The sequence below is a fragment of the Adiantum capillus-veneris genome, chromosome 20 (assembly GCF_014529385.1).
Source record: "Adiantum capillus-veneris isolate H3 chromosome 20, ASM1452938v2, whole genome shotgun sequence".
Classification (NCBI taxonomy): domain Eukaryota; kingdom Viridiplantae; phylum Streptophyta; class Polypodiopsida; order Polypodiales; family Pteridaceae; genus Adiantum; species Adiantum capillus-veneris.
In genome coordinates, this window is record NC_140950.1 from 1888066 (window position 1) to 1898866 (window position 10801).

The following is a 10801-nucleotide window of genomic DNA, read 5'->3' on the forward strand; positions in this document are numbered from 1 at the left end:
CGCTCACCTCTACCTCCTGCCAAAAGCACCTGACTGTGAGCCTGTCTGTACAAAGCTGACACCCCTCTGATCCAATCATCTGAGAAGCCCATCCTGCATAGAGTGCCCTCTAGAAAGTCCCAGTCAACTCTGTCGTATGCCTTCTCAAAATCGAGAACAAGAATCACAAGGTCCTCCCCAGGAAGCCGTGCCAGGGCAGAAGCCTCCCAGAAAGTGAAGATGTTGTCAAGGATACTGCGTTCCTTGACAAAACCTGTCTGAGTCCCATGTATAAGGCTCTCCAAAAGTGGCTGAATCCTCAAACTCAGAGCCTTGGCAAGAATTTTGTAGACTGAGTTGAGGATGGTGTTGGGGCGCCACTGTCGAATCTCATCCAAGGAGCCACCCTCCTTTGGAATGAGGTAGATCAGGCCCTCACTCATGCTATCAGGCATCACTCCTGTGTGCAAAATGTACTGAAAGGCACTACAAAGATCTAGGCCAAGCAGGTCCCAGTACTCCAAGAAAAAGATGGGAGTCAACCCATCCTCACCTGGAGTTAGCACCAAGCGATCCAATCAGTAAGCATTTATTGCTCTACTTAGAGTTTGCTTACTATAAGTTAAAGCATGTTTGTGACTAGGTGTAATCTCTTCTTGTATACCTCAAGTTCTCAACCTTGAACACTCATTAGGGTGGGGTTGTTTACTGATGATGAAAATTGGGAACAAGTTAAGGACTTAAACTTGGCTGATGAGTTATGTCAGCAAGTTACTTTCATGGAAAGTGAGAAGAGGTACTCTTTTTGGTACATCTTTGCATTCTACATGGAGTCTACACACTATGTTTGGATAGGAACCAGTACCATCAGATGGTTACAAATGGACAACAATATAGAAAATCAAGATGTTACTCTTGGTTTCATTGAACCTCCTACTGAATCGGGTTTCGCTCAAATGAACCGTTGGATCCATGAGGGATGTTACAGTAGAAAACATTAGTGTTCTTATGAAGATACCATCACTTGTGTTTTTGCGAACGAAAACGCTTCTCCAAGGGGGGAGTAATGTCAGGACAATGGTAGGACCAGGAACGGCCAAGGGCCAGGACGGACATGCAGTGAAGGGGGTCCGTATATTTAGAAGGCCAAGGGCCTATATAGGGCATGACTGGGTGGTGATGAGCATGTTCCAATCCCCTTGCCCTTCCACTGGTATCAAAGCTTAGGGGAGAGGAGCCATGGAAGGGGGAAAGGTCTCTCTCGGTTGCTCTCTCGATCTCAGATAGAGGCATGGCCTCTCTCTCTTGCATTGGAGTCTCCTCTCTCTCTCTCTCTCTCTCTCTCTCTCTCTCTCTCTCTCTCTCTCTCTCTCTCTCTCTCTCTCTCTCTCTCTCTCTCTCTCTCTCTCTCTCTCTCTCTCTCTCTCTCTCGTTTCCAATAGGAGAACGCACATGCATGGAGGGCAAGCCGTGGTGATCAAGGCGGCTATGCAAGAAGTCGGGGCCGAGGCACCCAACTTGTGCAGACGCTCTTGCTAGGCGGGAAGGCCGAGGCCACAAGGGGAGATTACGGCATGCAGGCAAGCCCGCTTAGCGGGAGGAGTGGCCGACTTTGACCTGGATGAGAGAGTCCATGGAGCAGTTCTACGGCTGCGCGCTGGCTATCGCAGCAAACTTCATCTCTGCTGCACGGCCGCAAGAGGACCACACAGGCATAGAACACCGCCTTCCTACCTGTGCAGTCAGCCATGGCGGCCTCAGCAAACATTATAGTTTTTTTTTTTTAATTCCTTATTTTGCCCTACCTTACTAAGGGTTTTGGCCCACGGTCCCAATATCCGAGCCCAATCAAGCCATGCGAACTTGACCAAATCACATGCAACTTGCATCCATGGTGCATCCAAGGACATGCAGGTAGTGGGGTGCAAAGATCTTCAATACGGAAAAGCTTTTGAAACTCAAGGCTTCGATAAAGTTCAACACGTGATTGGCGACGCATGGCTTCACATACACTATATTGCAACTGAGCTTCAAAGTTTTCTATGAGAACGGACTCAAGGTAACCTCTTTATATTTGTTTTTTCTCAATTGATTACCCTCATAGTTTATGCAGGGTGGCATAGCTGCCTAGAAATAATGGTCCATCCAGCTGTGATTGGTATTGCAAGGAGCACAAATCCATAGACGGGTATCATTCAACAGCATGTGATTGCCAACACTTTGATCCTTGAGCTGAGATAGAGGATCAAACCTACGATTGGGTGGTTTCAATCCCAAAGCACAACCTCTTGGGTAACTAACCTTGTGTCAAGGAAGGCCTGTGCTGAATTCAGGCAAGGCCTGTGCTTTTTCCACTCAAGGTGCTCGGCAAGGGGACTGGAACATGCTCACCACCACCCAGTCATGCCCTATATAGGCCCTTGGCCTTCTAAATATAGGGACCCCCTTGATTGCATGTCCGTCCTGGCCCTTGGTTGTGCCTAGTCCTACCATTGTCCTGACATTATTCCCCCCTTGGAGAAGCGTTTTCGTTCGCAAAAACACAAGTGATGGTATCTTCATAAGAACACTAATGTTTTCTACCGTAACATCCCTCATGGATCCAACGGTTCATTTGAGCAGAACCCGATTCAGTAGGAGGTTCAATGGGAACCAAGAGTAACATCTTGATTTTCTACATTGTTATCCATTTGTAACCATCTGATGGTACCAATTCCTATCCGAACATAGTGTGTAGACTCCATTTAGAATGCTCATGAGCATGGTAAACAAGTTTATCACAACAACGATGTACCAAAAAGAGTACCTCTTCTCACTTTCCATGAAAGTAACTTGCTGACATAACTCATCAACCAAGTTTAAGTCCTTGACTTGTTCCCAATTTTCATCATCAGTAAACAACCCCACCCTAACGAGTGTTCAAGGTTGAGAACCTGAGTTATACATGAAGAGACTACACCTAGTCGCAAACATGCTTTAACTTATAGTAAGCAAACTCTAAGTAGAGCAATAAATGCTTACTGATTGGATCGCTTGGTCTAACGTACGCACTTTGCATATCCTTCAGCACCAGATTACACTTTGTAATCTGCTTATCCCCTTGGATAACTGACAGTACTAAGGTGTGTTCCCTCACACTTTGTAATCTGCCTATCCCCCTGGATAACTGACAGTACTGAGGTGTGTTCCCTCACGGTTTACAGAAAGTCATCCCAAATGACTGTTAAATGGGATCACAATATCGTGTAACATGGTTGAGGAATCAACAATGTCCGGAATAACCATCGTGGTTAACTTGAGAAATCCACAAACACCCAAACCGAGCCATGACCTCTATTGGGGATTAGTAGACCCAAAAGTAATCTCATAGAGATACTGCACATAGAGTGCAAAATGCTTCATAAGCAACAACTTGAGGAATATGCATGCCATTCCAAATCATTCTTTGCTAAACACTAGGGCCCATAACACCTAGTGTGCATGCATTTAGCAAAAAATAGATCCGAACCTGTATATCCATGGTGATCCTTGCCAATACTTATGGAAAATGTGATGTGCATAGCACACATTAAAAAGGAATGTAAATAGTTCTGAAAAGAAACTAAATACTTTCAATTGCAATCTTTTGCATGCCTTATTGAAACATCTGAATCACAATAGAAGGTGAAACATTGATCACTTCTAGGTACAGACAATGAAACTTTTTCATTAACAACTTAGAGCCTTGCTATATGTATAAACAACCATCTGTAATGTTTTTTAGCAGTACTTGTACCTGAACAAGTCATTCTAAGTATCCGACAATTTTTTGCCACACCCCTTTGCCCTAGTTGGACTCCCTTTCCACACTGCCTAGCCCGGCCTTGCCCTTGTCTAGTCCGGCCTTGCTGTTGTCATGACATTAATGTTACACAAGGGGAACTAGAACCTAGGAGTCCACCTCCAAACCACCCACTATATAGCATGGCTCCTAGCCCTTTGCCCTAGTTGGACTCCCTTTCCACACTGCCTAGCCCGGCCTTGCCCTTGTCCTGACATTACTCCCCCCTTAAAGAAGAGTTTTCGTCGTCGAAAACAAAAGTGGGAAAATTCTTCTTAAGAACACTAATTTTTTCCAAAGTGGCACCTTCCTCAGGTCGATCTTTCCACTTGATTAAGGCTTGTTGACGTACATGATGATGTGTATGTAACTCATGATAATCAAGAACACGTTCATGTTCATGCGGTAAGGTAGGAGATTCAATGAAATCAACCAAAATCCATTGGTCAATGACATTGTCGTCCCCATGTAACCGCTTATGTAAACGGCTTACATGAAATACTGGATGAATACGGGAATGTGTAGGTAGCAGTAATTTGTAGGCATGATCACCTACTCACTTGAGTATTTTGAAAGGCCCACAACACCGGGGAGATAATTTAGCTGTTGGCCCAATTTTTAGACTTTCTGAATGTTCTGGCACACGTAAAAATACTTCCTCCCCTTCCTCGAAGGTAACTTGCCGACATTTCTCATCAGCATACTTCTTATACCAATCCTGCGCTTGTCGGACATACTCACGAGCAAGTTTCAGCATATCCATGTGATCTTGGAGAAAATCCTTAACCTGTTGGAGCTTTTCGGTTGCCAACCCCACCAAAACAGGTGACCTAGGTTGAAACCCATACATGAGCATGAAAGGACTAAATCTAGTTGTGACATGCTTAGCACTGTTGTAGGCAAACTCGAGAATAGGTAAGTATTCTTCCCAGTCTGGCTGTTTTTTGCTGACGTATGCTCTTAGCATATCCTCTAGCACTTGGTTAACTCATTCAATCTGACCATCTATTTCTGGATGATCGGCTGAACTGAGGTTTAGTTGTGTACCCGATCGTTTAAACACAACCCTCCAAAAGTGACTGTTAAACTTGAAATCACGATCACTGACAATGTTACTTGGCAAACCATACAACTTGTATAGGTTGTCCACAAATAACTTGGCTAGTTCTGGTGTCTTAACGGTTGATTTGATTGGAATAAACTTACATAGTTTAGTCAACCAGTCTACTACCACCCATACCGAGTCATGACCTCGTACAGTGGTTGGTAAACCCACAATAAAGTCCATAGAGATACTTTCCCATTTTCCATTGGGAATCTCCAAAGGATGTAAAAGTCCTCCTGCTTTCAGGCGCTCTGCTTTGTTAACTTGACATTTTTGGCAATGCAAGACATAAGCTTGAACAAAGCCATGTATACTTGGTCAGTAAAATTGCCGTCGGACAAGAGCATAAGTTTCATAAAGAATTTGGTGCTGAATGTCTGTGTCCGTCGATACACAAACTCTCCCCTTATGGAGTAGGTACCCATTGTCGATGGTGAAATGCTTCCATCATTGTAGTTCATCACTCGATAGAGAAGAACTCGGTGTGGAGGTTAACATTACATACCAGCAATGGAATGAGAAGGATTTCTCATTTGTACATGGCTCCACACTTTGGAATATGCTTCATCATGCTCATATTTGCCTTTGAAAGAATTCAAAAATTCACTACGAAGTTTCGTGTACAAGAGAGAATTGATCTCCGGCATATGACTGAGAGTGTCAGCCACCACATTGTATCGACCTTTACGATACAGGAGCTTGGCGTCATATTCCTGAAAAATCTCTGCCCACGTGGCTTTCCGACCCTTTAAATCTGTTTGTTATGCTTTCATGGTCAAACACAATCTCAAACTGAGCACCATACAGATAATGCCGCCATGTTTTTAAGGCAGACAATATTGCATAGAGTTTGCACTCATAAGAAATTTCAAATGCAATTGGACGTCCGTCTTGTAACAGGACTTCTCCAATAGCACGGTTACTGGCATCTATTTCCAAAACGAATGGTTTCAAAGGATCTACAATAGCTAGTATGGGAGTTGTAGCTAATGCGTCCTTGAGCGTATCGAAACTGTGCTGTTGAGCGGGTCCCCACTGAAAAGCTTTGCCTTTGCCTTTCAGTTGATCCGTCATGGGAACAGCAATATTAGAATAGTTTTTAATGAACGTGCGAAAAAACCTGCAAATCCTTAAATAATCTGTAACTCTTCCATATTTTTAGGAAGGCCATTGTCTGATTGTATCCACTTTGGATTGATCCATATATAGCCCATTAGCTGAAATAACATGCCCCAGATAGTGAATTTCTTCTTTCAGAAAATCACACTTAGATTCCTTGACATATAATTTATTTGTTCGTAACAACTCGAAGACCTGCCTGAGATGTTGTAAGTGTTCTTCTTCAGAAGCACTGTAGACTAGAATTTCATCGAGGAAAACGATGACAAATTTGCCCAAGTATGGCTTCAAGACACTATCCATCAGCGTCATGAATGTTGCAGACGCATTGCTTAACCCAAAGAGCATCACCAAGAACTCGTAGTGTCCAAACCTTGTTTGGAATGCAATTTTGGGTATATCAGCAAATCAAATACGAACTTGGTGATAACCTGACTGCGAGTCTATTTTCGTAAAAATGCGAACATGAGTGAGCTTGTCGAACAACTCATCCACTCGTGGCAATGGGTACTTGTTCTTAACCGTAACCGTATTTAAGCCACGGTAGGCTATGCACATGCGCATATTGCTGTCTTTTTTCTTCACTAATAGGATAGGAGAAGCCCATGGTGAAGAACTAAGTTTATAAACCCTCTGCTAAGGTAGTCAGCAAGCTAATGTACTTTGGACACTAAGGAATGTAAATAGTTATGGAAAGAAACTAAATACTTTCATTTGCAATCTTTTGCAAGCCTTGCTAAAACGTCTGAATCACAATAGAAGGTGAAACATTGATCACTTCTAGGTACAGACAATGAAACTGTTTCTTTCACAACTTAGAGCCTTGCTATATGTATAAAAAAACCATCTGTGATGTTGTTTAGCAGTACTTGGACCTGAACAAGTCATTCTAAGTATCCACAATAATTTTTTGCCATGAAATTGCTCCTGCTATGTCGTGCTAAAAATGGTCTAGAAAACAGATGTGACCAGCACCTAGAAACTAAATACTTTCAGTTGCAATCTTTTGCAAGCCTTGCTAAAACGTCTGAATCACAATAGAAGGTGAAACATTGATCACTTCTAGGTACAGACAATGAAACTGTTTCATTCACAACTTAGAGCCTTGCTATATGTATAAAAAAACCATCTGTGATGTTGTTTAGCAGTACTTGGACCTGAACAGGTCATTCTAAGTATCCACAACAATTTTTTGCCATGAAATTGCTCCTACTACGTCGTGCTAAAAATGGTCTAGAAAACAGATGTGACTAGCACCTAGGGACTTTGTCGGGACACATATTTAAAATAATGGGCGCCAATGTCAGTCCAGAGACTCATATTCTCCACATGTGGAATATGTATCATGTAAGGATGTTTAAAAAAAGAACATCCTGCAAGTAGAAGATGTACTTGTGTTTGGAGGTAACTCTAAACACTCCGCGACAAGAGTGAGAGGGACCCTCATTCATTGCTCCACACTGGCTAAACCGAACTCCTTGAGTTCCTAGACCATGTTGTTCCCATGTGACAACATATGCCAAATCGAATCCTACAAGTCCATTCATAACAGCATAATGTACTTTGGACACTACGGCCCAAAATACTTGTTTTGACATGCCCTTGGCATGGCCCCGGGGATTGAACTGAAAGTTCAGTTACATGTATTCAAATGCACAGGAGAACATCTCCCACCTGTGGAAAAACCAAGCAACATTGCCCTAGAAACCCTGGGTGTTGCCTTCGCAATCCAAACCCGTTGGGTAGAATCTACATAGTCAAACCCCTTGGTAAGACCCTTTGTAGAAACTGCTCAACTAGCACGTAACGGTAACCAACCTAGTTAACCGTGTACAACATGATGAGAATCAACTTGAAAAGTTGAATTTTTCCGCTATCGCGTGGTAGATTGTGGAATTCTTTCCTTGAAAGTATAACGGGAATAGATCAAACTGTGATCCTCAATGCGTATGGGGTGATTTAGTAAGCACCCGATGGGTCGTACCCCAAAACTGTGATGCCATAGACACTCGTAGTGCTATAGAGAGAGCAGGAAATCCACACAAGTGAGATGCCTAGCTCGTATCAATAGCCATGATGTCTCAACTATTTGCTGCCTCTAGACTCCATGGTATAGATCAGCTGATGTAAGTGCAAGAGTATCAAAAACTCAACTTGAGCGTCGCACTAGAAACATATAGTGAAAAAATGACACCCTAATCCTCTAAAATGACAAGACTCTTGCTCGTCCATTAACATCAATGTATTCGATGTGTACTCCACTGAGCAGATATGTTCGATCATAAGAACAATCACCCAAGGAATGCCAATAGTTGGGTCCTACCCAAAATCTCACAATGGCTCTTAGCCAGCCTGTGTGTGGCTCCTAGCTCTTACGGCAATTAGTGTCCAATCCATAAACCGATGAAAACTAATGTGAATAGCATCTTGGCCAATTTCTAGCTGAGAGTTAGAGCACCTTGGCTCATGTTGACTCCCAAACAAAACATGTATCAAAAGCTTCTTAGAAAGTTTTCATTATTCTTGAGAGAAATCAGAAAAAGAGAGAGAAGAAGAGCATGCTGGGCTGAGGAACTTTTCTTAAATTTTTAGAGTGTGTGCCCAGAATGTGTGCTCTTAGGCATCTTATGCCTGATTTGCAGCTTATCCTATAAGCATACAACAATTTGTCTGTATGACTCTCTCATCAAGAGAGGCAACAAAAAACACAAGTCAAATCTTGACCATCTATCGTGTATGGGTCGTGACTGTATGAGGATGACTTGAATAGGGCACTTTGCCGGTGAATATAGTCAAAATTTTAGGTTCTTTTTAGGGGTGTTGTGTGTTGACAACAACCAAAAAATTCAAACAATCCAGAACTTAATTTGTCCGTGAGAGTGTCTGATGTGATAGTGGAAGCCTAATCTCTAAAGCAGTGGAATTGATGCCATCTGGTTAGCATGCCTTGCATACGGATTGTTAAGCCCTTGGCGAGAGTGATGGCCTCAAGCGTGAGAGCCAAAACCATTAGTTCCTTGCATAGTCTAAAAACTGGTGATATTCCCTACTTTGCCAGTTCCCCGAAGTCGTGCTTCGTATAAAATTGCCAAAGCAGTTTGCTTTGCACAATGACAGTAATTGCCAAGTAAAGTGTAAACAGGGAAAAACAAGAAAAACTTAAACTTGGCTAACCTGGTCGTTGTTGCTGCAACCAGTTGTCAGGAAATTTGGGAGGAAAAACTCATTCCAAAACGGCCCATAGCCATATCTGCACAGACGCCCTCGTATTCATAATGAAAGAACCTGCAATATGAAATAACCTGCAAACCCTTGCCTATTCCTTCCCCATTTTGTATGCTCATAGCATAAGCCAAACATGGCCAACTTCAATGCAAGATGTATAAATTGAAGCCTTGCTTCATAGAACTATGTCTAGCCGCATTGCCAACAAATGCTATTGACGACAGATGTCATAGCAAAGAGAGTCGACCTTGTCGCTCATGAATTAAAAAATCGACCTTGTCGAATTGTAAATGTAAGTAAAAAATAGTACAACACGTACAAGTTAACGCTTCTCAGACCTGCCTGGTTCTATGAATGATAGCCATGATCATTCATTCCGTTGCATACGAGAGTTATCAAGCACATGCTCAATAACTACTCTACTTCATGTTGTTAAGGGCCTTGCCGAAAGACATGTGTGCGCATATGTCGCACATGTCAATGCAAGGAACTTGCCTATACACTGAGTGCGAGCATCAAATGGCTCCAAGCACACAACAAGCCTAAACTAGCAAGCTCAAAGATGGCGTTGGTGTGTCACTCATCGCTCTACGCTTCTTGTCGTGGAGGATTCCTCGCCGCGAAGAAGAGGGAGACGCCGCTACGCCGCGCTCAACCGCCTCGCCACCGTCGTGCTGCCGCAATGCTTGATCGCACTCTCTCTCTCTCTCTCTCTCTCTCTCTCTCTCTCTCTCTCTCTCTCTCTCTCTCTCTCTCTCTCTCACGCATACACACACACACACAAGGAGATGAAGAAGAAGAAGATGGAGATGGAGCTAGAGCACTCTTCAATTGCACAAATGAGAGAATGAGTGAATTTTAGGTTTAGTTGACTTTTATATGAGCTCGCCCCATTCACACTTGGGCGCCCATGCTTAGCCAACTAATCCCTTGAATGTTCCAGTTAGAGTGTGCCTCTCATCGGCGATCACTCTTACCCTTTTCCTATTGGACCGACAAGCCCGGTACCTAACTCTACCAAGTAAATAATACAATGTCCGTCGTAGGTGATATGGTAATTGTGAGCCGTGAGGGTTAACATGCCCCCCTTCCTGATGTAGATTCCGTCCTCGGAAGCTATTGAGTTGAAGCTCGTTCGTCGAGGTGGAAGAGCATTTGAGATGAATGTCCTTAGCCTTCTTCAGTCACTGCAAAATCAAACAACATTGGCACAGTAATTGCATTCTCATAAGCAATTAAAAAGCATATGCAGTTGTAGGCAGACAATTTGATTGGTAACAGAATTTTAAACCATTTGTCAGCAATAAAGATTAAATTGCAATATAATCAAATGCATAAACAGATGTAAAGGTAAAAATCAAACAAGTCTGGGGTCGCTAATTTAACGGTCGAAAGGTACTAGAGATCGATTAATACCATGGGTAAGCTTCTCAATTTTCTCTGGTCAATTAAGTTTTTTAATCGCGAGAGCCAAGTATTTCATGTTCGAAGGCTGAGTAGAGACTATACCTAGAAGACCTTGTAGTTAAGCTACAATAAAAGGAATTTCTCAT